This window comes from Mauremys mutica, unplaced genomic scaffold (assembly GCF_020497125.1).
Source record: "Mauremys mutica isolate MM-2020 ecotype Southern unplaced genomic scaffold, ASM2049712v1 000805F_np12_subseq_1:69070_obj, whole genome shotgun sequence".
Lineage (NCBI taxonomy): Eukaryota > Metazoa > Chordata > Testudines > Geoemydidae > Mauremys > Mauremys mutica.
The window spans coordinates 15118-41147 of record NW_025423054.1 but is presented as its reverse complement, the minus strand read 5'-3'; the positions used below and the strand labels follow the sequence as shown (position 1 = coordinate 41147).

Genomic DNA, 26030 nt, shown 5'->3' with positions numbered 1-26030 from the left:
TTTCGGTATGGCTGACTGTTCTCCATGAGGAGGGAAAGAAATAACTTGGTGCTTCACCCAGAGTCACCACTATGTGTACCCTCTAGTCTGTCTGTTTCTAATTTCTTTCCAGTCCTTGTTTCTACTTCCTCTGTATAGTTTTTCCTTTCTCTTGTCTCTTTTTTCCTCCCTTACTTTGCTCTGTTGGCTTATAATTAACTATCTGAGGCCTTGCCTGTGTCTTTGAGGATGAAGAGGGAGAGAAAGGCAAGGATTTCTTTGCCTGCTGAAGTAATTTCTGTTCTATCTTCATCACTGCAGTGACTTCTTTGAATGTACAAAGTCTCTTAGAAAAATAACTCGACTGTATAAATGCACCATGGACCAGTAACAAAGCTAACAGTACAAAAATGTAATCTTATTTACTCACAATTAAGAAACTTTTTATTATTATGTTTATGCTGCAGCTTTTAAAGAAATATCAACTCTCTGTACTAGTTCCTACACTGTCAGAGGTTTCTAAGTGTATGTCACCAGGGAGGCGTGTGTCCCTGCACTGTGTTGGCCTTTGTAACTTTTAATAAAGCAGCTGTTGAAACTACCATGTGTTCCTCAGCGTGTGTGTGTGTAGGGGGGGGGCTGTTAGGAAGAAAGGTCTCTGCTGCCTTGCGCTGCTGGGGAGGCGGCTGCACCTCCTGGGCGGGCATTGAGGGCAGAGTGGCCCATGGATGGTTGCCGTGCTGGGCCAAGCTGTAGCCCCAGATCCCCACCCTGGGTGATGGGTGGGGGGAGGGCAGGGGGAGCTGGGTGCTGAGGCGGCGGCTCGAGCCCCAGCCAGTAGGTGGTTCCGTCTCTAGATTTAGCCCCTCAGGGGGTTGGGGGTGGCTGCGTGCGTGTGTTCCCTCTGTGTGCTGTCCCAGCTCTGTGCACACAGCTGACACAGCAGATCTCGAGAGAACCCCCAACGACCACAGACTCTAGAAAGAAACGAAGGCACGTCGGCCAGGTTTATTGTCGAAGAAAAACACAGTCTCCAGCTCCCTGGCATAGAATTCCAAGGTGCTGCTGAGGTGTGGCCAGCTAGTACTTATGTGCTCCCTGACAATGGACTCAGCTCAGTCACTGGTGGGACTTTCCACTGCCCCCGAGGCTGGCCAAAGACACTGCCCCAGGGATGCATTCTTATACACCGGTACAAACACGTTACACATCACTCCTGACGTATTGAGGTGCAACCCTTCTACCTAGCAAGGTACAACCCTTCTACGTAGTAAGGTGCCGCCTCTCACCTTGTACATGTTGGTTCGAACAAAACAACTCTCCATCATATTACCCTTTTGGCCCTGTCATTGGGATGGGTCAACCTGTTCCTTGTTATCTGTGAGTATACAAGTATGCAAATGTTCTGATATCTGATGTCTCTTTTCGCAGCATCAGCCCTTTTCTTGCCAGCTTCTGAGAGCAGGGCCTGCCTCTGGCTCACAGCTTAACTTTGCTTTATGTTAGTAAAGTCTTGACCATTACTTTGGTCCAAGCCTTAGTCCTCATACTGGGCCTCTGATAAGGGTTTATCTTTCAGGGCCTCCTCTTACTACAGGGGCTCCCTGACAGCCGCTCTGCCCCACCACACTCGTATTGCCCTATGGGAATGCAGGGGTGGGGGCGGCCCAGGGCCCAATGGGAGGCAGCTGTGTGGTGAGTCGGAGGCCGAGCCTGCTCACTGTGGGGCTGTGTGAGGCTCTCAGGAAGGGGGAGAGAGACCCCCTAGCGGCTTGACCCTGGAGAGTGATGGGGGAGCCCGAGCTCTAGGGGTTCTACCTAAAGAACCACCGGGCTGAGGGCAAGGGCTGTAACTCTCTGGCCTTCGGGGGCTCAATAAGCCCTCCTACAAGCTGGAGTGCAGGTGAGGGGTTGCAGGGGCTCTATAACAACCACCCCCGGGCAAAATGAGACATGGACTTATATTCACCCTGTACTGAATTGCAGCCACTTCTGGGGTGAAGGGCAGTAGCTGCATAACAACACACAGCAACACTGCACAGGGATTGCCTGCCCAGCACTGAAATGCAGATATCTCTGGGGTGGAGCGCAGAAGCAGTGTAGTAACAAAGCAACACTATACAGGGATCACTCACCTGGCACTGAAATGCAGACATCTCTGGATGGAGCACAGCTGATGTGCAACAGCACTCAACAACACTACACAGGGATCACTCACCCAGCACTGAAATGATGCCACCTCTGGGGTAGGAATGCAGCAGCTGCTGAACAGCCAAAGAGAGAACACTACTCACAGTTTACAACAGGGTGCAAAGAAGACTCTCACTTCCATTTGAAACTTCTGGGGGAGTTTAACAGCATGTTCTGTTTCTGTAACCTGAGCTGAACAGCAGCCAGGGCACAATAGCTTGGGTCTGCACTGTGGGTAACCAGACAAAAGCTCTGGCATGAGGGATTTGCTCTGACTGATGGAGAGAGGAATGAGGTAGGGAGCCAGTCAAGCCTGGGGAAACAAATTCCTTCTCCAGGAGGCTTTGCTCCAGGATCTTGGAGCCCAGGCTCTACAGCCATTAATTACTGCACCACCCAGCCAGAAGGGAAGGGCTGGGGCAGGTCTCTGCACTCCACATGTCACACACAGACAAGGCAGAACGAACCATGTCACAGAATGAATCAATTGCAGAGCCTGGACTAGAACCCAGGAATCCTAACTGCCAGCTCTCTGCTCTGACCATTAGACCCCACTCCGCTTGCAGTCAGGATTGAACCCAGGAGTCCTGACTCCTAGACCCCCCCCCCCCTCCACCATTCCTCTAATCCAGTGGTTCTCAACCAGGGTTACATGGGCCCCTGGGGGTATGCAGAGGTCTTCCAGGGGTACATCAACAGGCTACATAAAAAGCATTAGTGAAGTCAGTGCAAACTAACATTTCCTACAGACAATGACTTGTTTATACTGCTGGGTGTGTTTTGTTATAGGATTATAGTCTGTTAAAATATGTGTCTATTAAATTCAATGTGTAGTTTGTAAAGCTAAAGCAGCAATCCAAGATGGAGTCTGAACTGCCACCTTGTGACCGCCATCTTGTTGTTTACTGTTATCATGGCCCAGTCCTAACTGGATCCAACCAGTTTTTCCCCCCATTGGCCACTCCAAGGACAATGTCACCCTTGCTGGGACTGTACCATATTTTCCCGCCACTAAAGGGGACTGAGCTCCCTGCCGAGTGGCGCAGTCCATCCCAGTGACTGTGTGCGCGGCTCAGGCCTGCCCAGCACGTTCTGCCCGAAGTGACGAGTGAGGGAAGGAGATTCCATCGAACCCGCTCCTGCTCCTGGTACAGCCCGGGGCCTGGCTGGGGGCTGGGTGGAGGTGGGGGGCGAGGGGCCTGGCTGGGGGGCTGGGTGGAGGTGGGGGGTGAGGGGCCTGGCTGGGGGGCTGGGTGGAGGTGGGGGGGCCAGGGGCCTGGCTGGGGGGGGGCTGGGTGGAGATGGGGGGTGAGGGGCCTGGCTGGGGGGCGGGGTGGAGGTGGGGGGCGAGGGGCCTGGCTGGGGGGGGCTGGGTGGAGGTGGGGGGCGAGGGGCCTGGCTGGGGGGGTCTGGGTGGAGGTGGGGGGGCGAGGGGCCTGGCTGGGGGGCTGGGTGGAGGTGGGGGGGCGAGGGGCCTGGCAGGGGGGGGGCTGGGTGGAGGTGGGGGGGCAAGGGGCCTGGCTGGGGGGGGCTGGGTGGAGGTGGGGGGCGAGGGGCCTGGCTGGGGGGGGCTGGGTGGAGGTGGGGGGCGAGGGGCCTGGCTGGGGGGGGCTGGGTGGAGGTGGGGGGACACAGCTGAGGGGGGCACTGGTTGGAGGGGGGACTTGCAGCTCGGGGTGGGGCTCTGACCGGAGTGAGCTGAGGCCCCACTACCCGAACCCCGTCCTCGCTCTAAGCCTGCCCGAGGCCCCTGCCTCCCTCTGCGCCCCACGTGACCAGGTGGGGGTTCAGTGGGGACCTGCGTGGCCCTGTCACCAGGCGCCTGCCCATGGGTGCCCAGGCCTGGCCCCCGCAGCGCCAGAAGTGGGGGGCTGCAGCGTTCGGCCGTCATCAGCCTTGCAGACATCGACCCACCAGCACCTCAGTTGCTTTATACTGAAATCAGTCACTGGGGGGGCTGGGCCCATCCGTCAGTGACACTAGGGGGGGCTGGGCCCATCCATCTGTGAGGGGTCACAGACACTCCCCAGAGCACGGCAGGGAGAGGCCAGGGCGCGCACAAGGGCAGGAGCAGAGCAGGGGCGGAACCCAGGAGTCCTGACTCCAGCCCTGCCCCATGCACAGCTGAATCCCACTTCCCCCCACAGGACTCGAGTGGACGTGACAGGAGGCGAAGATGGCTCCATCCGGGTTGAAGGCAGTGGTGCGTGAGAGTAAGTGCGGAGCCGGGGGCAGGGCCCAGTTGGGGAGGATTAGGTGTCAGTCGGAGCAGAGAGCTTCCCCCATCACCTGCTTGTCACACAGCAGAAGGGGAAGGAGGGTGTCTGCCCCACCCCCAAGGGCTGCCCCCTGCCATAGGAGCTGCACCTTGGGGGAGCATCTCTTTCCATTGGGGTGACTCCCACCAGGGCCAGTGGAAGGATATTTTGTGCCCTAGGCGAAACTTCCATCTTGCGCCCCTCCCTCTCCCCATCAACCACCTCTGAAAACTAGTAATCTTAGTGTTATAAACAGCCTGTCAGAACGGGTAATGGCTGCGTGCGAGGAGAAAAATGACATCATAGCCACTTTGTACCATAGTGAAGCAGTACGCTTCAGCCCAGCCCCATCGCAGAGCTGGCCTAGGCTATAGCTGTAATGTAGGAGAGAACAAGTTAAAGCCTGACACTCGATCAGCATGGCCTCTGCTGCCTTGTGCATGCTGGACTCTGAGGTGTTTGTTAGTCCTTGTCTTCTCACAGCACCCTGACCTGCTGTGAGGGCTGCATTACTTCAGATGCCCAGGCCACTGCTGAATCTCCAGCCCAGGCTGCAGTGGACGGGGCCTGTGGCTAAATCCAAACCACACACCTGGGGTTTAAAAGGCCAGGGCTGGGCCAGGGCACCGTGAGGCTGAAGAGCAGCAGGTCTGGGGGGCTCTCCAGGTCCTCGGCCACCAGCATGTTGGGGGTGAGGGCGGTGAGCACGAACTGATCCACCTCGGCCACCAGCAGCGCCGCGAAGCCCAGGGAGGAGGCCACGTTTTCCGCGCCACCCCACAGCTGCATCACCACCTGGAAGTACTCCCGCTCCACGCCGCCCAGAAGCTCCACCCGCATGGGGACAGAGTCGCAGCTAGGCCAGGGCTCGGCTGCCGTGTGCTGTTAGCGGATCCCACGTTTGGGGGGGAGCCCAGTGCTGGGATGGCAGGGGGTGTGGGTGGGTGAGCGGAAGAGAGAGCCCAGTGCTGGGGCTGCAGGTAGTGCGGGTGGGGGGGCACTGGTGAGCGGGGGGGAGCTCAGGGCTCTGGGGAGGGGAGCCAAAATTCTTTTGCTTGGGACGGCAAAAAACCTAGAGCCGGCCCTGTCTCTTGCTGCATGGGGTCAGATCCTTAGTTCAGCTGCGCTCGTATCTGGCCTGGCAGAAAGGAAAGGTGATCAGAGCCATGGCCCATCTAGCCTGCCAGCCCACCACGGTCGGTGACTGGGGGCTCTGCTAGGAGCACATCATTAGCTGGCCTGAAAGCAGCCTCTGAGCCACTTCCCCGAGGGGTCTTTCTACTAGCCAGTGGGTCCTGGCTCAGGGCACAGCCATCTTGTCCGAGCCCCACCACTAATCCCCGTCTCTTTCCCTCACAGAGATCTTCAGCGTTGTCTTTCGCAGCGTGAAGAAGGAAGGAGAATGGAAGGTAAGCCGGCCGGGCCTGCTGCCCTGGTGTCCCCCTGGGGATATGCTGTATCCATATATTGTGCTCCTCCCCCTCCAGCCTCTTGGGATTCATTAGGAACCTGAGGTTTTCCAGGCTGGATCAGATCCCTGCTCTGTCTAGCCCATCATCCGTCCCCAGCTAGGCTTGGGTATGTCTGTCTTCCCACTGTGCTGGATCAGACCCAGCTTGTCCAGCTAGCCCCATATCCGCCCCCCCCCACCGGATCAGACCACTGGGCCCAGTGAGCCAGCCTGGGTGGGAGGAGGAACAGGAGACGCCAAGCATGGGGGCAGTATGCACCATTGGGCAGGCAGGTTATTGAGCCCCCGGCATGGGCTGGGCTGGGGTGTGTGGAGCAGTGGGCTAGGCCGGTGCGACAGAGGGAGCACAGGGGACTAGCTTTCCCAGTGGCTGGATCTGGTACAGAGGGATGCTGGGCTGCACAGAGCAATGGGTTCATTCGGCACGGAAGGAAGGTGGTGGAGATGTTGGGCCGATGGCCTACAGGGCTTTCCTAGGGGAACATGGAGACTCCTCTCATTCCATTTCTCCATGCCTGATCCTGGTTCTGTCCGAGGGCTGGGGACCGGGTATGTGGTGGATCAGAGCAGGGCACTGGGAGCTAGGACTCCTGGGTTCTGTCCCTGCCTCTTGCACTCACCCTGTCACCTGGGCGAAGAGGCTGATCTCCTCCAGTCTAGGAGGGTAGAGCCATTCCGAATGGGCGGAGGTCCCAGGTTTGTCTCCGTCTCCTACATCTCATACCAGCCACTCTGCTCGGAGCCGCTTTCCTTCTCGCTCCTCACGCAGTCCTTAGCACGGTCAGCTCAGCCAAGTGCAGGCTTGGTAACGGCCCTGCTGCTCTGCTGTGGAAGGGCTGGGCCATCGGCTCTGCCGTTAGCAGTCGCTCTGCTCCCTTGGCTGTGCCATGGATGATGATGGTGGGCAGCTGGGCTCAGGGCAGTGACTAGCTCCCCTCTCGCTACCTCAGGTGCTAATCATGGACCACCCGAGCACGCGCATCCTCTCGTCATGCTGCAAGATGTCCGACATCGTGAACGAAGGCATCACACGTGAGTGGGCCCTCCCTCCCGTCTGATCCCCCCGCCAGGGCTCCCCTCCCCCTTGGACACACCTCACAGTTGGGGAGTTGACTTGTCTACATTCACGTTTGCATCTAGTTTCCTCCCTTTGCAGCCCCCTAGACGCCCTCCTTGCTATTGGTACCTTCCCAGCCAGCTCTAGTTCCCTTAGCCCGGCGCTTTCAGGCCCTGGAACCTCTTCAGCGCTTTTCTCAGCTCCCGTTAACTCCTCGCTGCTCCTCCCCCACGCTGGAGGCAGGGTCCTGGCTGGGGAGGGGGAATGCTGGCTCCCTGCTCCAGGGTGGAGGAGCCCTGGGGTTGAGGGGCACAGAGCTGAGCCAGGGCTCTAGCGGGGTGCCCCCAGCACAGTACACAGGGATGTTCCCTCCCTGCTCCGTACTGTGGCAGCATCGCAGCCCATGGTCCCACATCAAAGCAGCTGCTGCATTGTAGCCTGCAGAACCCCCCAGCCTGCTGCCAGCGAACATCCCTGTTCCCCTTGGCTTTCCCTCCCCCCATCCCGGTGGAGACAAGCTGGGGTGGGTGGCTAGGACGCACTGACCCACACCCAGTGTCTGCTCTCCCCAAGCTGTGGAAGATATTGACAAGTGCCGGGAGCCAATCCCCAGCCTGGAGGCCATCTACCTGCTCAGCCCTGTGGAGAAGGTAGGAGCTCGGGCCTGGGGCAGGTGGATGGGGAGCAGGGGAGACCCCGGGGCAGCTCCTAGTGCTGCCTGGAGGTGGCGCTGTCCGGGGGGATGCGCAGCACGACCTCAGGATGGGAATGGGGCTAGTAGGGGCCCCCCAAGAGGCTGCTTCCCCAGAGCTGGGCTTCGTGTTCTTTGCCACGGGAAGCACAGATTGTCCCACGGACCTCTCCGCAGTGCAGTCCCATGGGGGTTGGATGGGATGATGCAGCAGGGGGAGAGAGGCAACCTCAGCTAAGCTGACCAGATAGCAGGTGTGAAAAATCGGGACAGGTGTTGGAGGGGTAATAGGATTCTATAGAAGAAAAATCCCAGATATTAGGACTGTCCCTATACAATCAGGACATCTGGTCAGTCTAACCTCAGCTGAGACTCAAAGCGAAGGAGAATCGCTGAGGCAGAGGCTCACGTAGCAGGGGCTGTGGGGGAGGAGGCTCCTGCGTCTGCTGCAGGGAGGCGAGTGGAGGGAGACCAGGGGCAGGGGGCACTGGCGGAGCATGGTGCAGCCCAGAACCCACAGGTGCTGCCCGCGGACGGAGCGCTGGAGTAGAGGCCTGCGAGCTGGGGCCTGGGGCTCGGGACTGGTGTAACGATGCTGGTTCTGGCGGGACCCAACTGAGAGTGCCAATTCAGGACAAATTGCTTAAAACAGGGCAGTTACAGCCCAAGGCTGGGGGTTTTCCACCTCTAAGGCAAACCAAACCAGCCAGCCAGAGGACTTTGGTCTTACCCCAGTAGCTAAGCACAAGTCACACAAGGAATTCCCTTAGACACTCCCGTCTCCCAGTATCACCACAAGTGCTACTCGTTATGGGGACAAATGGTTATGAAAACCAATGCCCTAATAAAAGAAAAAGGGTTCTCCTGATCCCTAAGGACCAAGCCGCAGACCCAGGTCAATATATAAATCAGATCTTATCCACATATCACGCTGTTGCCAGTCCTTTAGAATCTAAAATCTAAAGGTTTTTTCATAAAAGGAAAAAGATATAGATGAGAGCTAGAATTGGTCAAATGGAATCAGTTACATACAGTAACGGCAAAGGTCTTAGTTCAGGCTTGTAGCAGTGATAGAATAAACTGCAGGTTCAAATCAAGTCTCTGGAGTACTGTACATCCACAGCTGGGATGAGTCATTCGGTCCTTTGTGTAGAGGTTCCTTGTAACAAAGTCCCTCCAGAAGTATGAAGCAGGACTGAAGACAAGATGGAGATGAGGCATCAGCCTTTTATAGTCTTTTCCAGGTGTAAGAACACCTCTTTGTTCTTACTGTGGAAAATTACAGCAAAATGGAGTCTGGAGTCACATAGGCAAGTCCCTGCATACTTTGCTGAGTCTCAAAGCATATCTGCCTTCTCTCAATAGGTCAGTTGTTTAGCTGATGATCCTTAGTGAGCCATCAAGCAGGCTAGGCAGAGCTAACACCAACTTGTGTGAGGTGGCACCCAGAAGCATGGCAGAAGTTTGAAATACACACAGTCTAGAGCCAATATTTGTAACTTCAACTACAAAAATGATACACATATACAGCTAGCATAACCATAACCAGCAAACCACAACCTTGTCTTAGATATTTGACCGCATTTATACAAGATTTTGTTCCTCTACAACCATGTTCTATATGGTCCCTGTTCACGTCAATAACGTCACAACCAGGCAGCCAGGTTCTCACCTGTCACTATGCCGGTCACGGAGTCTGAACAGCTTCCGAACACCCTGCCTGGCTAGCTGGTGTGGCAAAGCTGCTGGTGCCCAGTGTGGCACCAGGGGAGGGAGCGGGCCCTGATGGCGGCTGCCTGGGATTGCTGCTCGGCCGGCTGTTCCCTGGGCACTGCTCAGAGCCCACTTAGTTCAGCAGCAAGGCCAATGCCAGGTCCCGTCTGTGGCCGAGCACGGACACTTGTGTGCCAGCGAGAGACGGGGCTGGGCCCTGAGGCTGTCCTGGGCACATGGGCACATGCCCTGCTCCAGGTGGGGAGGGAGCCCAGAGCCAGGGGGGTGAAAACCAGCCCACCTCCTGACAGCATCATGCTGGACCCTGAGTCCCCAGGGGCTGGACATGGGCTGGGCCCTTCGGGAAGCAGGGAGGGGCCTCCGCTGGTGCTGACAACCCCCCTTCCCCCTTTGCAGTCAGTGCAGGCTCTGATCAGTGACTTCCAGGGCACCCCCAACTTCAACTACAAGGCGGCTCACGTCTTCTTCATCAGCCGTGAGTATCAGGATACAGCGGATTCTCCAGCTGGGAGCCTGGCCAGCGGCACAGTGGGGGTGGGGGGGGTCTCTCTCTGCCAGCAGGCCAGTGCCCCAGCAGACCAGACCGAACGACCCCACCTACCCCTTCCCCCCCTTCTCCCCCACGGGCCTGCCTCCAGCCAACACGGCTCACAGCATGCGCCCAGAAAGGCGGCCTCTGGCTACCATTCCCAGCATGCATTGCTCCATCAGTCCCAACTGGGGTGGGGGGATGGGACACCACCAGAATACCCAGTGTGTCAGGGTCACATCTGCTTCTCCCCATTACAGCGGCAGGGGGAGCCCAAGTCCCCGTTCCTCCTTGTGCATCATCCTGAGTTGTATACTCCGCTCAGCCCCTCCACAGGGGGAAATGACTGAGGGTGTGAGACGGGGCTGCACAGGAGAGATTATGGCCCCCCCTCGCTGCTGATGCTGCAGAAGGCGAGAACCCGGCGTGACTCTGGTTTGGTGGGGCTGGATTCATCATTGACTCCTGTGTGTCCCTGCTGGCTTGCCCAGGTTCCCCACAGGTGTGCAGCACTACTGCCCCTGCTGTGCCCATCCTGGCCTTGTCTGGGGGGGCGGCACTGTGCTGGGGGTCCTGAGCCCTGTGCCTGTCACCCCCACCCACTGCCTTTGCCTTGCAGCCTGTCCTGAGCCTCTGGTCAAGGAGCTGAGGGAGTCACGGATCACCAAGGCCATCAAAACCCTCAAGGACATCAACGTGGCCTTCCTGCCCTACGAGAGCCAGGTGAGGGGTGGCCGGGCTTTGGAGGAGCCGGGCTGCGGGGCAGACAGTGACGTACGACACCCCACCCTTAGTGTTCAACGTGGCTGGGGGGTGGGGGGGAACCTTTCCCTTCTAGGGCCCTGGGTTTATCGCCAGCACAGGGCAGCAGGGACTAGCCGGCTGCTCACACCCTGTGAGACGGGGAATCGCTGGCTTAGATGTCTGGGGGAGGAGGGCCCTGCCTCCCCGGCTTTACCAGCTCTTACTGATGGTTTATACCAGGCCTGCAAGACAGCCCGATACTCCACACGCCTGCCCTTTGCCCAACCGCCCCATCCCCTCCTTGTGTCATCAGTGGATTTCCCCGCTCACGCCCCTGAGGGGAGGGCTGTGTTGTCAGCCCCATTGCATTGATGGGGAAACTGAGGCACAGAGCGACATGAGCCTGGTCTACACACACCAGCTTTGTTGGTCTGGGTTTGTCACGGAGACATGAGAGAAAAAATCCCCCCTGTAACTGATGCAGCTGTGGTGGCAGAGCCCCTGGGTAGATGCCGATATGCTGGCCAAGCAGTCCTTTCGCCACTGTAGCTTATTTCATCTGGGGTACCGGTGCCAGCTGTGCCAAGAGAAGCTCTGGCTGGTATAAGCTGAGTGTCCGTCAGGAGGCTTTGCTGGTTCACCCGTCCCGTTGCGCCAGCAAACCCTTCATGGCCGATACTGTTTTATTGGTGTCCAGGCATGTTTGCCCCAATGGCTCGTTCTGTTTGGCCAGTGAAATAAGCGACAGCGGCAGGCACGCATTGATGCCAGGTTTGCCCGTGGCTACACTGGGGCTTTCACCAGACTAGAAGCGTGGCCAACCCCCCTCCCCCAACATTGACTTCTCCAGGGCAGAGACACACCCCGAGGGCACCTGGGAGTCTGCAGCTCAATAAGGACCTGAAGCCAGGGAGTCTTCATCCCAGGCTGGTGCATGAATCTCTGGGCCGCTGTCCCTCTGCCACAACAGGAGTGGCTCTGGCAAAGGGATCTCCCTCACTAGGGGCTCGCTATGGCTCTGCCAGGCTGGTCTGGTCCAACAGCGCATCGTAGGGGCGTGGTGTGGGGCATAGCTGGCCTGGCTGCCAGCGATTGGCACCAGGGTCTGATCTCTGCTCCCCTCGTCCCCTAGGTGTACTCCCTGGACAGGCCACAGACCTTCCACATCTGGTTCAGCCCCTACCGCGCCTTGGAAAAGAAGAAGGAGCAGGAGATGCTGGCAGAGCAGATTGCCACGTTGTGCGAAACCCTGGAGGAGTATCCAGCCATCCGCTACCGGAAGTGAGTGTGCCGGGGGAAGGGGTGTGACGAAGTGGGAATGTTCTTAATGTTTTCTCTGAATACTGCGTGGGTGCCTGTGATGCAGCAGGGAGAGGGGAGTATTGACCTGGGCAGGTTGCAGGGGAGTTTTGCTGGGACTGTCTGCATTGGGGATGGGAGACTCCTTGAGGCCAGATACCTGAGCATGTAACCTGAGAACAAGGAGGGGGGTTGGAGCCAGGTGACACCTTTTCCCAGGAAATGGACAAAGGCTGGAGGAGGAGTCGGGGGGAGGCTGGGTGAGACTGGCTGGAGGGAGTTTCAGTTTGGAGCTGGCTGGGAAAATGGAGGGGAGCCTAGCCGGATGGACCTGACTGAGGGGGTCCTGTTGTCTGTACCTGAAAGACCTGTCTTGGACTGTGTTGCTGTCAACTAAACAAACCTGTTTTACTGGCTGGCTGAGAGTCATGGTGAGTCGCAGGAAGCCGGGGGTGCAGGGCCTTGTCTCCCCCACACTGTGACAAGGGGTACCCAGCTATCTGCTTCAGGAAGTGAGTGTGCCCTGGGAAAGGGGTACCCAGCTATCCCCTATAGGAAGTGAGTGTGCCCGGGAGATACCCGGCCATCCGCTACAGGAAGTGAGTGTGCCCAGCGGGAGAAGGGTACCTGGTCATCTCCTACAGGAAGTGTGTGTGCCCCTGCGGGAGGAGAGGTTTCTGACCCATAGGGTTTGTCTTTGCTGCAGGGACCATGAAGAGAACTTCGACCTGGCTCGCGCTGTGCTGGCCAAACTCAAGGTGTTCAAGGAATACGAGCCCAGCATGGGAGAGGTGAGTGAGCTGTGCCGGCCGTGCCCTCGCCCTGGGACAGAGCCGCGGGGGGAGCACATGAGAAGTAGAAGGAAGGAGGAGCGATTTCGAACCTGCCTGGAGATCCTGGCCGGGAGAGGGGTGGGGTCTAGACCTGCTTGGAGATCCTGAGGGGTTGGCAGAACAATAGCATTCCCTGTGTGGGGACTAATGGCCCCAGCCCTTCTCTAACACTGGCCGTGGGCAGATCTCAAAGTGCTCTACAAAGGCCAGTGTCCTTATCCCCTGTGTACAGATGGGGAAACCGAGGCACCGCCTGGGGAAGTGTGTGCCCAGCACAATCTCTCTGTTTATAAACAGGGAAGTTCGATCACAGAACTAAGCTTTGCACACGGAGCCTCTTCCACACCTGGACACTCCTGTCTGTGTGTGCTCCTACACCCATCCCCACGGTATCGGAACCTCACTAATGAATTCAGCCTCCCAGGGGAGGCGGGGTGGCCTGTGTTACAGATGAGAAACTGAGGCATGCAGGGAGTCTGCCAGAGCAGGATTAGAACCCAGCTCTCCTGAGCCTTAGCCACAAGTCAGCCCTGGCCTGTGGGCTCCCCCCAACTTCTGCCGTCCCCGTCCCACCCCCAGCAGAGGGGAGCTGCAAACCCACCCCGCCCTGGATTCTCGCACAAGAAACTCAGAGGTTCCTGTCCCCCTAGGAGAAGCAAAGTGATGTAAAATCCAAAGCCATATCTCTCCCTCCTGTTGCTTCTGCTCTTGCTTCCAGCCTTTGCCGAGCTGCTGGGAGACTGTGCACCTGTGGCCAACTGGGAATGTTTGTAATATCTTTTATGAAGCTGATGTGTGCCTCAGTTTCCCCTATATGTTGCATGGCTTCTCTGGCGGGACATGGGGGGGGAAGGACTCTCAGGGAAGGTAAGAATCATGGTGTGTGAGGGGGTGTCACCTCCCTGTCTTGGTGAAATGAAGAGAATCCAACCCAGATCAGCTTGGGAGCCAGAAAGACCGTGCCAGCTCCAAGGGCTCCTGGCTGGACACTCCCAGCAGGGAATCGGAGCAGGGCCCCCAGCTCGAGAACACAGAGTTGGGAAGGTTTGAGCTGGGGGATAAGTGAGGGAAGCTGGGAGCTCTCGCCTGAGAACTGACCAAGGTCAGACTGAGGCCTGGTCTACACGAGGCAATTGGGTCGGTGTAACTGTGTCGCTCGGGGCATGAGAAAGGCGGCGTCACTGAAGCGGCGCAGCTGCAGCGGTTTACATGTAGACACAGTGGTGAGCTGGAGCCGGTTCGCGGGAACCAGTTGTTAAATTTAGAAGCCCTTTTAGAACCGGTTGTCCTGTGCGGGAAAACCAGTTCTAAAAGGGCTTCTAAATTTAACAACCGGTAAGTTTAAGTGACCCAAGAGCGTAGCTTGGGGGGAGCAGCCGCTCCCCCTCAGCACATTACCTAAAAGTGGCACCTTAGGCGCCGACCCCGTGGGTGCTCCAGCTCCCCACCCCAGCCCCAGCTCACCTGTGCTCCGCCCCGCTTCTCCCCCACCCCCACCGCTTCCCGCAAATCAGCTGTTCACGTGGGAAGCCTGGGAGGGCTGAGAAGCAAGCAACGGCTTCGCGCACACCTGGCTGCCCAAACCGTCTACACAGGGAAGGGGTTGACAGCATGCTTGTTAACCACCGGAGCTACTTGCTGCAGCAGAGCTGGGTCCAGCCTGCAGCCCCTGTCTGATCTGTGCTATTCTCCGGAGCTGGGAGGTGCTGGGGAGGTCAAAGTCCTGCTCCGTACACACCCTGCTGCTCTTACTCCTGTGAGTCCCCCCAGGGATATTCCTGAGGCTCTTGCCAAGCCTCCCTGTCACAGGTGTAAGCACTATCCCCATGTTACCCGGGGGAAACTGAGGCATGGAGCAGCGTGCCAGGAGTAGGTGGCAGAGGCAGGAATAGGAGCCAGGAGACCTGACTGCCCAGCCCCCTTCAATAGAATCCAGACAGCTCGCCCACCGCAGGGCCAGGAGTGCTGACTCAAACCCCTCTGCTCTAGGCAAGGTGGGGTGACCCAATGGTTAAGCCAGGCCCCATCTGCAGTCGGGTATCCCTCCAGCAGAGCCTAACTGGCAAAGGTGTGAGCAGAGTCCAGGGGTGGGGGGCATAGCAACCCCCCAAGGCTGGGTAGGGCTGGAGAGCAATGATGGCTTCAGCTCTGGGGTCATGTCCCTGCTCTGCCCAGACTCCCTGTGTGACCTTGGGTGAGTCACCCAGCCTCTCTGGGCCTCCATCCCCCTCTGCAATGGGGTGACAGCGCTGCCCAGCCCCACGTGCATGGTTTGGGGGGAGGCAGGATGAAGCAATGATAGTGCTACAGTGGTGGGGGCCAGATACTCCTCCAAGAGAGGCGCTTCCCCGTCAGCCTCAACTAGGGTGACCAGAGAGCAAGTGTGAAAAATCAGGGCGGGGATGGGGGGTAATAGGAGCCTACATATGAAAAAGACCCCAAAATCAGGACTGTCCCTATAAAATCGGGACATCTGGTCACCCTAACCTCAACCCATTTACCCAGAGACTGTGGAGACCTGCCAGCGAGTGGGTGGTGACTGGTCCAAGGTTCTGCTTCTAAGTGTGGCTGAAAATCGGGCCATGTACTGAGGTGGGACAGTTGGGGAAGCGTCAGGGGCTGTACGTCTCGGCCCCCCCCAGACGGTCTGTGCTACCCAGCGAAGAGCAGACGCAGCCCCTTGCCGAGGTGCTCCTGGGTGGGCTTGGGTTCCACTGGGGCTGCTGGAGCTGGTTTCAGAGCCGCCTGCCATGGGAGCGCAGGGCTGGTCTCCTATCGCCACCTGCTGTGCCAAGAGGGCAGTGCATGCTGATCAGGCTGATCAGGCAGGGAGCAGGGGCTGGGCCAGCCCGCCCATGATGTGGGTCTGAGCTGCTGACCATTTGAGTGGTCTCTGTCCAACTGGATGCTGGGGGCCACCCAGGCTGGGAGCGGGGAGCTAGAGGCTCACATGGGGTCCCAGCTCAGATGCAAGGTGGGGCATCGGGATAACATCCCATTGTCCCCCTCTGGGACCTTGTATCAAAGAGTCTCTGGGCCTGGTGTTGGTTAACGATAGACCAGCCAGGGCCTTCTGGTGTAGTTCCCCCCGCCCCCACGCAGCATATGGGGCAGGGGGCAGTCGGGGGGCTGCCTTGCAAGGGGCATGGTCCCGTTGGTGGAGAAGCACAAGCTGAGAGCGTGCTTGGGGGAGGGGGACATTGCTATTAGCACGAGGGGCAGGTGGCCTGTCCCTGCAGGGGGCGTTGCAGCACAGCTGAGTGGGGAGCTCTCCCTGCCGGTCAGGGCAGGACCCCAGGGCACGTCCCAGCTAGCTTGGGAGGTGTCTCTTGGCTTCCTGCTGGGGTTGGGGGCTGGGCCGCAGAGAGGGCAGGTGGTGAAGTTTCAGGCCACCAGGGCCCATTGGATTGTGCCGTGTGAGCCAGGCCAGGACCCCTCCGCCAGAGCAGGGGGTGACGGGTCTCTCTCTCCTTTGCCCCAGGGCCCCGACAAAGCCCGCTCTCAGCTGCTGATTGTGGACCGGAGCTTCGACCTGGTGTCCCCACTGCTGCACGAGCTCACCTACCAGGCCATGGCCTACGACCTGCTCAGCATTGAGAACGACACCTACAAGTAGGGCCTGGCTGCCAGCAGGGGGCGCCCCGCACTCCTCCTCAGGCGGGCTGGGGGGGATGTGACCCAGGCACCTGCACTGCTCTGCAGCCCCCAGGCTTGGGGGAGGGGTGCCACAGTCTGACCCCGTCTCCCCTCCCCCGCAGGTATGAGACGACAGGGACCAGCGTCTCGCGGGAGAAGGAGGCGCTGCTGGACGAAAACGACGAACTCTGGGTGCAGCTACGCCACATGCACATCGCTGACGTCTCCAAGTGAGCGCGCTCAGCCCTGCCCCTGACACACCCCTCCATGCCCCACCCATCCCTCGGACACTCCCCACCGTGCCCCACCCAGGGCCAGAACCCATCCCCTTCAGACACACCCCTCCCCACCCTGGGGCCCCCTCGGACACACCCCTCCCCTTCCCTTCCCACCCTGCTCCCCTTTGGATACACTCCTCTCCCACCCAGTGCAGGGACACCCCCCCGCAACACACCCCTCTCCTGCTCACTGCCAGGACTCCCCTCCCCCTCCCACCCAGTGCTGGGGCTGGTCCCTCAGACATGCTCCTTTTTGAGTGCTGAGACCTCCTGGACCCAGCCCCTCTCCCCAAAGGACCCCTGAGTGCTCCCTTCCAGAGCCACTGTCTGCAGCTCCTCTTGGGGATCCCCTTGGACACTGTCTTCCCCCGATCCCAGGATCTCCCCATGCGCCTCACAGTCCCCTTGAGGGAGTCCCTCACCAACCTCCTGCTGGGCCTGCTGCTGCCCCCAGACCACCCAGCAAGGCGCCAGGAGCCCCCAGAGGTGCACTGAACTCTCTGCCTTGGGGTAACTTGGGAAGAGCCCCCCCCTAACTCCCCCGGCCCCATCTGAGGCTCTCGAGGCAAAAAACCCTGGTGCTGTGGGGCGGGGGGCTCTATCACCTGTAGTATAGGACAGGGCGCCCCCTACCTTCAAGGCAGTGCCTGGCTTCAGTCTGACCCCTCTCCCTGCTGCAGGAAGGTGACGGAGCTGCTGCACACCTTCTCTGAGAGCAAGAGGCTGACCACGGACAAGGTGCGGCGGGGGCTGTGGGGGGAGCGATTGGGAAGTCCAGGATGGGGGGACCCATCCCACTGCCATTGATGGGGAGGGGAGGCTGCTCTGCTGCCCCAGGAGGCCTTGGCGGAGGTGGGGCTGTCCCATTGCTCCCAGGGTTTGCCTGTAAAGGGCTAAGAAGTGTATGTGGAGCCCCCTGCCCCCAGCCAGAGCTCTGGAACTCCCCACGGTGTGGGAGGGCAGAGGCCCATGGGGCGGGGTCAGACAGCAGGATCGGGGCCGTGCAGGAAGAGCTGCAGAGAGCCAACACTGGCATCTCCCTGGCCTGCTGCCGCTTTACACCTCAGGGGCGCTCGGGTTGCGGGGCTCCTGTCTCATTCCAGCTCGCCTGGGAAGAGCAGGTCTAACCCAAGCCGCAGTTACGTGTGGCCTGAGTGACCCGCCCTGGCCCTGGTACGCGTGGCTGGGCTGCTGTGGCTGGCCCCAGGCGAGGCCTCTGCCCCGCAGGGGGCTCCGTGCACTGGGAGGGGCCGGGATCTCACCACTGCCTCCCTCCAGGCCACCATCAAGGACCTGTCCCAGATGGTGAAGAAGTTGCCTCAGTACCAGAAAGAGCTGAACAAGGTAACGGGGCTGGGGCTGTTAGTGGGCGGGGGCAGGGCATTCAGCGGGGCTGTTGGGGGGCAGGGTGCTCTGTGGGGCTGGTGAGGCACAGTAGGGACTCTCTGGGGGGCAGGGCACTCTGGGGCACTCCGCTTTACTGCCTGATGAGAGCTGCTGACCTGTCCCGTCGGGCAGAGCCATTTCCCCCCCAGGTGCTGTGTGGCACCATGGGCAGTAGCAATGCCCCAGCAATGGCAGCGCTGGGGTAACGCCCACGCCTTGCTGCTGCAGCTCTCAGGAGACGGCCTTGGTGGGCTTCCAAACCAGCCCGTTGGAGCCACTCCTGGTGCCACTGGGCCATGTGCCAATGGAAAGCTCCTAGCCACTGGCACAGGTACCCCGACACCTGCTGGTCTCCAAGCCCCCAGCCTCGTGGTGGCTAACAGAGAAACCATGGGCTGCTTTGGAAGCTGCTTCCTCCTCCTGATTCTCCCCTCCAGCTGCCCCGCTCCACCCCAGAGGTGGCAGCACATCAGTGCTGGGCAAAACAATCCCTATATACTGGCCTTATACAGCCGGTTGGGGCTGCCCCTCTGGCCGAGGGGCCCTCCTTGGGGGTTGGGGGGTGCAGGTGCTCTGGACCAGCCGGTGATGCGGTAAACTCCCCCATGCCCTGGTCTCTCCCCGCAGTACGCCACACACCTGAACCTGGCTGAGCACTGCATGCAGCACTTCATAGGATCGGTGGAGAAGCTGTGCGGCGTGGAGCAGGTGGGTGTGTGGGCAGAGCCTGGCTGGGGGGCAGAGTCTGGCTCATGACTCAGCCTGGAGAGAGGGGTCTCAGACCCACAGGCTCGCTGGAGCCAGGGCCAGCCCCACCATGCAGCACCAGGGGTGCAGAAGGGGGACATGGTGCTCGGGTTACTCCCTGGGGGCCTGTTGCTCACCCCAGGGGGAGCTGACCCCAGGGAGGAGGGGGCCCTGGCACAGGGGGTAGGCGAGCTGTGGTCTGTGGGGCTGTCGCGTCTCCCATCCTGCTGCAAGGCGAGAGGAAGCGGAGCGGCCTGACCTGGGCCTTGTGTGTTCGCCCCCCAGGACCTGGCCATGGGGATGGACGTGGATGGGAAGAAGATCAAAGACCCCATGAAGATCATCGTGCCCGTCCTGCTGGACCCCAGCGTGCAGGCCTACGACAAGCTCCGCATCATCCTGCTCTACATCTTGAACAACGGTAACGCCACAGGCCTGCAGGGGGCAGCACTGGGGGGCCTGCTGCTGCAAGGAGCACCCCTGGAGGCAGTGCCCAGGTCGGTGGGGCTGGGGGGGAATAGCACTACTTAGACTGGCACCCCCCCAGCCATGCTGGGTGCCTCCTGGCCAGCTGCTTCCCGGGGCTTGTGTCCAGCCTGGCTCTACGGCCCTGTCTCCCCTCTGCCCACTTCTCGGTGCCTGCGAGCGGCCTTTGCTCCCTGCTGCTGCCTTCCCAGCAGTGTCCACCCTCCACACTCCCCCCAGCCCGTTCTCTGCAGGGAGGGGAAATGGAGACACACACCCGGAGCAGCCCCCCGGCTCGTTCTCTGCAGGGAGGGGAAATGGAGACACACACCCGGAGCGGCCCCCAGGCCCATTCTCTGCAGGGAGGGGAAATGGAGACACACACCCGGAGCAGCGCCCAGCCCGTTCTCTGCAGGGAGGGAGGGAGGGGACGCACGCCCTGAGCAGTCCCCGCCCTTACTCTGCAGGGAGGGGGATGGAGACACACACCCGGAGCAGCCCCCTGGCCCGTTCTCTGCAGGGAGGGGAAATGGAGACACACACCCGGCGCGGCCCCCCGGCCCGTTCTCTGCAGGGAGGGGGATGGAGACACACACTCAGAGCAGCCCCCCGGCCCGTTCTCTACAGGGAGGGGGATGGGGAGACACACCAGGAGCAGCTCCCTGGCCCGTTCTCTGCAGGGAAGGGGAACATCCCTCCCTTCCTGCAGGCTATTCAGACACCATGTTCTGCCTCTGAGCCCCCTGCGACCAGTTCCCTGCCCACCCCTTGTGTCCTCCCTGGACCAGCTCCCTGCTTCTTGCTGCATCCAGCCCCTTCCCCCAGCTCACCAGGGCCTGGGGAACCTCCCTGACCCTGACATTGACACAGTCCCTCGTCCCCCATCGGTTCCTGCCCCATGCTGGCTCGGTGGGGCAGGGCCCTGCTCCGGGGCCCTTCCTGTAACCCTGCTCAGGCACTGCCCCTGCGCCCATTGCCCAGGCCAGGTGCCCTCATGTGGCTCCTCTGGCTGCCCAGTTTCCTGGCCAGGGGGCGCTGTGGAGTTGCCAGGCCTCCCCCTCTGCACTAAGCAGCAGTAAATGGTTTGGGGGGGTTGCCCTCCCTCCAGCTCAAGGCCTCACAGCCTTAAAGAGCCAGACCTCGGCTCTGACACTGCACCTGACTGGCTGCAGAAGGGGGAGCCCAGATTGGGGGAGGGGGGCTCCCACTGCACTGCCGGGGGGAGCTAGAGAGACCCCTGCCCCCAGCGCTGAGAGAACCTGTGGAGGCAGGAGCAGCAAGAACCTGAATTCAATCATTAACTGTCTGGGATCCAGTGGGTTAGAGCGGATGGTGCTGGGAGCCAGGACTCCTGGGTTCTACCCCCAGCTCTGAGAGGGGAGTGGGGTCTAGTGGTTAGAAGGGGGCTGGGAGCCAGGACTCCTGGGTTTATCCCCAGCTCTGAGAGGGGTGGGAAGAGCAGGATCTCAGGATTTGATCGGGGAACTAGGACTCCTGGGCCACGGACTGAATGTGCCTGGGCTGTGGGTGCGTCCCAGGGGTGCTAGCGCTGACCTGTCTCTCCCCATGCAGGTGTGAGCGCGGAGGCCATCAGCAGGCTGATCCAGCATGCCAGCATCCAGCAGAAAGGGTGACATCATCTACAACATGGAGCGCCTGGGCACCTCCTTCATGCCTGGGGTAAGGGACTGGGGCCAGGGGCCGGTAGCTGTACCCATGCCAGGGGGCAGATCTGGGAAGCCCAGGCCATCCTGGGGGTGCGCCCCTATGGCAGTGACCTACTCCCAGCAGAGGTGGCCTCTGTCCCTGTACAGTGGGGTGACGCCCTCCCCATATGAGGGTGACCCCTGAGTTACTCCCCATCTGGGGTGACCCCTTCTGCCCCTGCAGAGGACCCTGGGGGTCAGGACCTCAGATCACCAGGGATCTGGTGACCACTGCATGGGGTGGCCATGCGGCAAATTGGGGGCAAACTCTGTCCTCCCATCAGTCTCTCTCCCCTCCTGTCTCTCTCGCTCAGTGATCCATTCTGTTCTTTTCTCTGCCTCTCCCCTGCCAGCCCGGCTGGAGCGACTCAGATAGGCCGCGCTCTCCCTGTCTGCCCCCATTCCCACCCCGCACCCCCTCCCTGCTGCCTCTCACCCCCTCTCCCTTCCTCCCCCAGAGTGGGCAGCTGCAACCCAAGAGGAAGGTGCGGCTGGAGTCCACCTACCACCTCTCCCGCTGGACCCCCAGGCTCAAGGACGTCATGGAGGTACCTGGCCATCTGCTTCCTGGCCTTGGGGGTGGGGGGTCACACCTGGCAGGCTGGGCCCAAGGGAGTGGGGCTGGTTTGGGGTCAGCCATGTGTAGAGCCCTGCATATCCGCGCACCATTTCTGCAGATAGTGGATCGGCTGCAGAGACAACCAGGTCAGTCTCTACTCCCCAGCAGCGCCTGGCCCACAGCATCCGGCTCATGCAGCCCGGGGGGCGCAGCGCGCTCGGGGCCGCCAGCCAGCAGCCAGTGGCTGTCCGGCACCCATTTGCCCCACTGCGCTGCTTCCTGTCCTGCAGGTCGAGCAGCACCAGCGTCCCCACCAGCTCCTGGGCAGCAGGATTTGGGATTGGAGCGGGCGGGGCCCCTGCACCAAGGGTGACCAGATGTCCCAATTTTATAGGGACAGTCCCAATATTCAGGACTTTTTCTTATATGGGAACCTATTACTCCCCACACTCTGTCCCGATTTTTCATACTTGCTGTCTGGTCACCATACCAGGGCCCCACCCCTCCACCCCACTGTGATGCAATATGCTCTGCTGCTGTCGTGTACCATCACTCGTGACCCCCCAGAAACATCACTTGATAAGACACCCCTTCCCCCCAGCCCCCACCCCTTCCATGCTGCCCCCACCCCCTCCACGCTGCCCGTTCTCGAGAGCCCGCCCCTGCTCTGCCCCTTCTTGAGACCCCACCCCCACACTGCCCCTTCTCCTCGAGACCCCGCCCCCACATTGCCCCTTCTTGAGACACACCCCCACGCTACCCCTTCTCCTCAAGACCCTGCCTCCTCCACGCTGCCCCTTAACCTCAGTCCCCACCCTCGCGCTGCGTCTTCCCTGCAAGACCTCCTTCCCCTCCCCCCACCCCCCAACTATCCCTTGTGAGCGCATCCTGCTGCTGGTGAGGATGTGGATACAGGTAAAAGACGGCTAGTGCAGTGGTCTCCAAAGTGGGGTGCGCAAGAGGATCCTTGGGGGTGCGCGGCAGGAGAGGCGCTTCGGCTGGGAGTCCACACGGCTTTTTTTTTTTGCTTTGGCACAAATGGTGGAGCCAGCGCGGCAGGGGGTGTGCGATCAGAAAAGTTTGGAGACCACTGGGCTAGTGGATCGCGGGCTGATGCAAATCCACATTTTTGTATCTGTGCAAGGCTCTAGCCATGTGAGGGGCTCATCAGAGAGCCCTCTCCTGCTGCCATCCTTAGGGACTTATATCATAGACTCGAGTGTTGGGGAGTTGTCTTACCCGGTGCTGCGATGCTGCCACCTCTGGGAGGGGGGGGGCATGGGCGGTTTATACAGGGGTCCCTCACCAGGCCTGAATTCTTCCTGAGGAGTGGCAGGCAGCTGTTAACAGCCGCACAGCAACACTGCCTGGGAGTCTAGGGCAGCAGGTGATCAGTGTGTGGGGCTGGAAGTGCAGGGGATCCAGGCAGCACACTGTCATGGCTGGCACTGGAATCTGAATGGCCGGCAGGGTCCTTGGCCTAACCTCCAGTGAGGAGCAGCTGTTTGACGTTCATCTGAAGGACAAACTCCTGCAGCACAGTACTGGTCACTGACTGACCGGGGAGCGCGCCCCCTGCAGAGCCTCCCCACTCCCTGCAGTACAGAGCCCCCTAGCGCCGCACTGGGGCCAACACTGACTGATTGGGAAGAGCGCCCCCTGCTGAGCCCTCCCCCTCCCCGCTCCCTGCAGAACAGAGCCCCTTAGCGCCGCACTGGGGTCACAGAGCACCCTCTGCTGACTCACTAGCACCCCCCAGCACCCAGTGGCTTTTCCTTAGAGGTCTCCTGTCCAAGCACTGCCTGGGCCCAAACCTGCTTAGCTTGTGAGAGGTGACATGGTCGCTCCTTCCCCCCACGCTTGCTGGGGCCTGAGCCCCTCGTCGCCCTGCCCTGTGGGGCACTCCTCAAGGGGGTGAGGGGAGCACATTTAGTTGCCTTCAGCCTACTGGCTTGGGGATCCTCCAGGCCAAGGATTAACCCCACTGCCCGAGCTCCTGTCCCTGGTAGATCACAGGCGGGAGGCTCCCAGGCCCCTGCTCCAGCGCTGTGATGGTTCCTCCTGTGGGATTTTGGAGCAGGCAGTTGCGGTAGCCTCAATCCCATGGCTAATCCAATCAGGGGCGCTGCCCCCACCCAAGCGCCAGCCGCAGCTCGTCAGGCCTTAAGCTTCCCTGTACAAGTCAACGCAGCGGATTCACAGCCTGGGCCCCCGCGTGGCTGGGACACACCTCATGGGGCAAGAGGCAGGGCCTGGATCTGCCTGCAGCAGGGAAAGGGCACTGAGGGCAGCCTCCCCCCCCAAGTGAGGGGCCCTGGATCCAGCTGCAGGAGGTCTCTGCCCTCCCCATAACGATGGAGGGGTGGGGAGTTCACAGCAGGGCACTGAGCGGCTGAGGGGGATGTGGGGAGATGGGGGGCATCACTGGAGGAGGCCGTGTGCTCTTTGCTGGCTCCCCATGCGCCACCCCAGAAAGGGGGCGCCAGGCTGCTCCTCCCAGGGGTTGTCAATCATTCAGTGAGGAGCTGTCCCAGCCCTTCCCCCCAGTGGGGCCTGGCTTGGCCACCAGGTCCAAGGTTCCTGCTGCTTGGCCCCTGCTGACCTGTCCTCCCCCCTGCCCTCCCAACCAGGACATCACTGAGGACAGACTGGACGGGGAGCTGTGGCCCTTCCTCTCAGACCCGGTCCCTTCCACCAGCTCCCAGGCTGCTGTCAGGTAAGGCTGAGCCTGGCTGGGCTGTGGGGGGCAGAGCCCTGACATCCTCCCCCCTCCCCCCCCAGGGTGTAGGAGCCTCTGTGCCTGGGAGTGTGTGGCCAGGACCCGGCCACACACTCCCAGGGTGCCCAAGAGCCTGGAGCCCTGGACCCCTCTCAGCATGTCTCCCGCCCCCCAGCAGTCCCTCAGCACACCAGGGCCCAGGATGGAGGGACGGGACTGGCCGGGCTGTAGACAGCACCCCCAGCCCAGGGCAGGTGCCGCCGTCCCCTACTCCCTCTTGCCGGCTTTGGGTCTCCTGTCCCACGGCCTTGGGCAGGGCCTGCCCCCCAGCCTCCTCGGGGCCCTGCCCTTCCATCTGGCATCCCTCAGCGAGCCCCTGGTATCCACACTGCCCCTCTCTCCCCCCAGCGCCTGCTTCTGGCAGTGCCCACCCCTCCGCCTGGCATTCCCTCAGCGAGCCCCTGGTCTCCACACTGCCCCTCTCTCCCCCCAGCACCCGCTTCTGGCATTGGCACAAGAACAGGCCAGCGGCTGAGAACCTGACGGGCCAGCGCCTCATCATCTACGTGCTGGGTGGGGTGTCCATGTCTGAGATGCGCTGCGCCTACGAAGTGACCCAGGCCAGCGAGGGCAAGTGGGAGGTGGTGATCGGTGAGTGGGGCGAGTCCTGGGGGGAGGGTGGCTGGAATGCCCAGGTCAGGGACAGTCGGGACCCTCTGGGAGGTGGACACCCTAGAACCACCTGCCCAGCACCCACAGGGCGCCCATGCCACCCTCTGTCCTCCTGCACCCGGGGGGCTGGGAACAGATGTGCTGGCCCCACCTGCCCGCAGCCCCACATGGCCTGTATCTAGCCACCTGATCTCCTGGCCTCTGGCTCCCCAGGGCTCTCCTTGCCCAGGGACCATGTGTGGGGGCCCAGTCAGACACCCCCAGGAACACCCATGGGGATATGGCTCACCCCCTGCACACACCCCTCTAAGACCCAAGGGTGAGGAACACTGTCAGCGGGTGGATCCTTGCCTGGCCATGCAGGGTACAGCGGCACGAGGGGTGCGGTGCCAGGCCGCGGTGGGTAGGAGGGGCTGTCTCCTCCCCCGCTGCACTAGAGCAGGGTCCAACTGCAAGGATGGGGAAGATGGTGATGCCAGCCTCATGCCTCCCCCACTGTGCCCACTGCTGCCAACCACCTGTCTCCCCCGCAGGTTCCAGTCACATCCTGACCCCCAGGCGCTTCCTGGATGACGTCCAAACCCTCGACCAGCTGGCCCCCGAGGAGGCCTAGAAGCAGCCCCCTCTCCCAGAGACTCTGCCCCCCACAGCTCGCTGCCCCCAGCTCCACCTGCTTTTCTCAACAAGGCACCTTCCCCCCTACTCCTGGCTGTGGTGTCGGTTCTTGGGGGTGGGATGGGAGAGGGGCTGGGGGGGACCCCCAGGCTGCTTGGCTGTTAGGGCAGGGGGCAGGCCAGCCCATTTGGATAATTGCTGTGCGGCTGCCAGGTGGGTGGGCGGCGGATTGGGGACACACAATTAAAACGCTGCAGCAGAGACATCTGCCCAACTGGCTGGTTTATGGGGGTGGGGAATGGGACACAGCCCCAATCTGGCCAGGGCAGGGCCACCAGTCTAGATGGAAGTGGGGTGGGAGGTGGGCAGAGCCTGCCCACAGGAGGAGGAGGGGAAGGGGGACACCAGTCCGACTTGGAGATCTTGAGGAAGGTGCAGTCACGGTTGGCCTTGATGGTGAAG

The 26030-nt window shown here is 60.7% G+C and overlaps 1 pseudogene; it reads left to right on the top strand.

The window, feature by feature from the left end:
- Positions 1-3184: 3184 nt before the first annotated feature.
- Positions 3185-25577, top strand: LOC123357567 (annotated as a pseudogene).
- Positions 25578-26030: the final 453 nt, after the last annotated feature.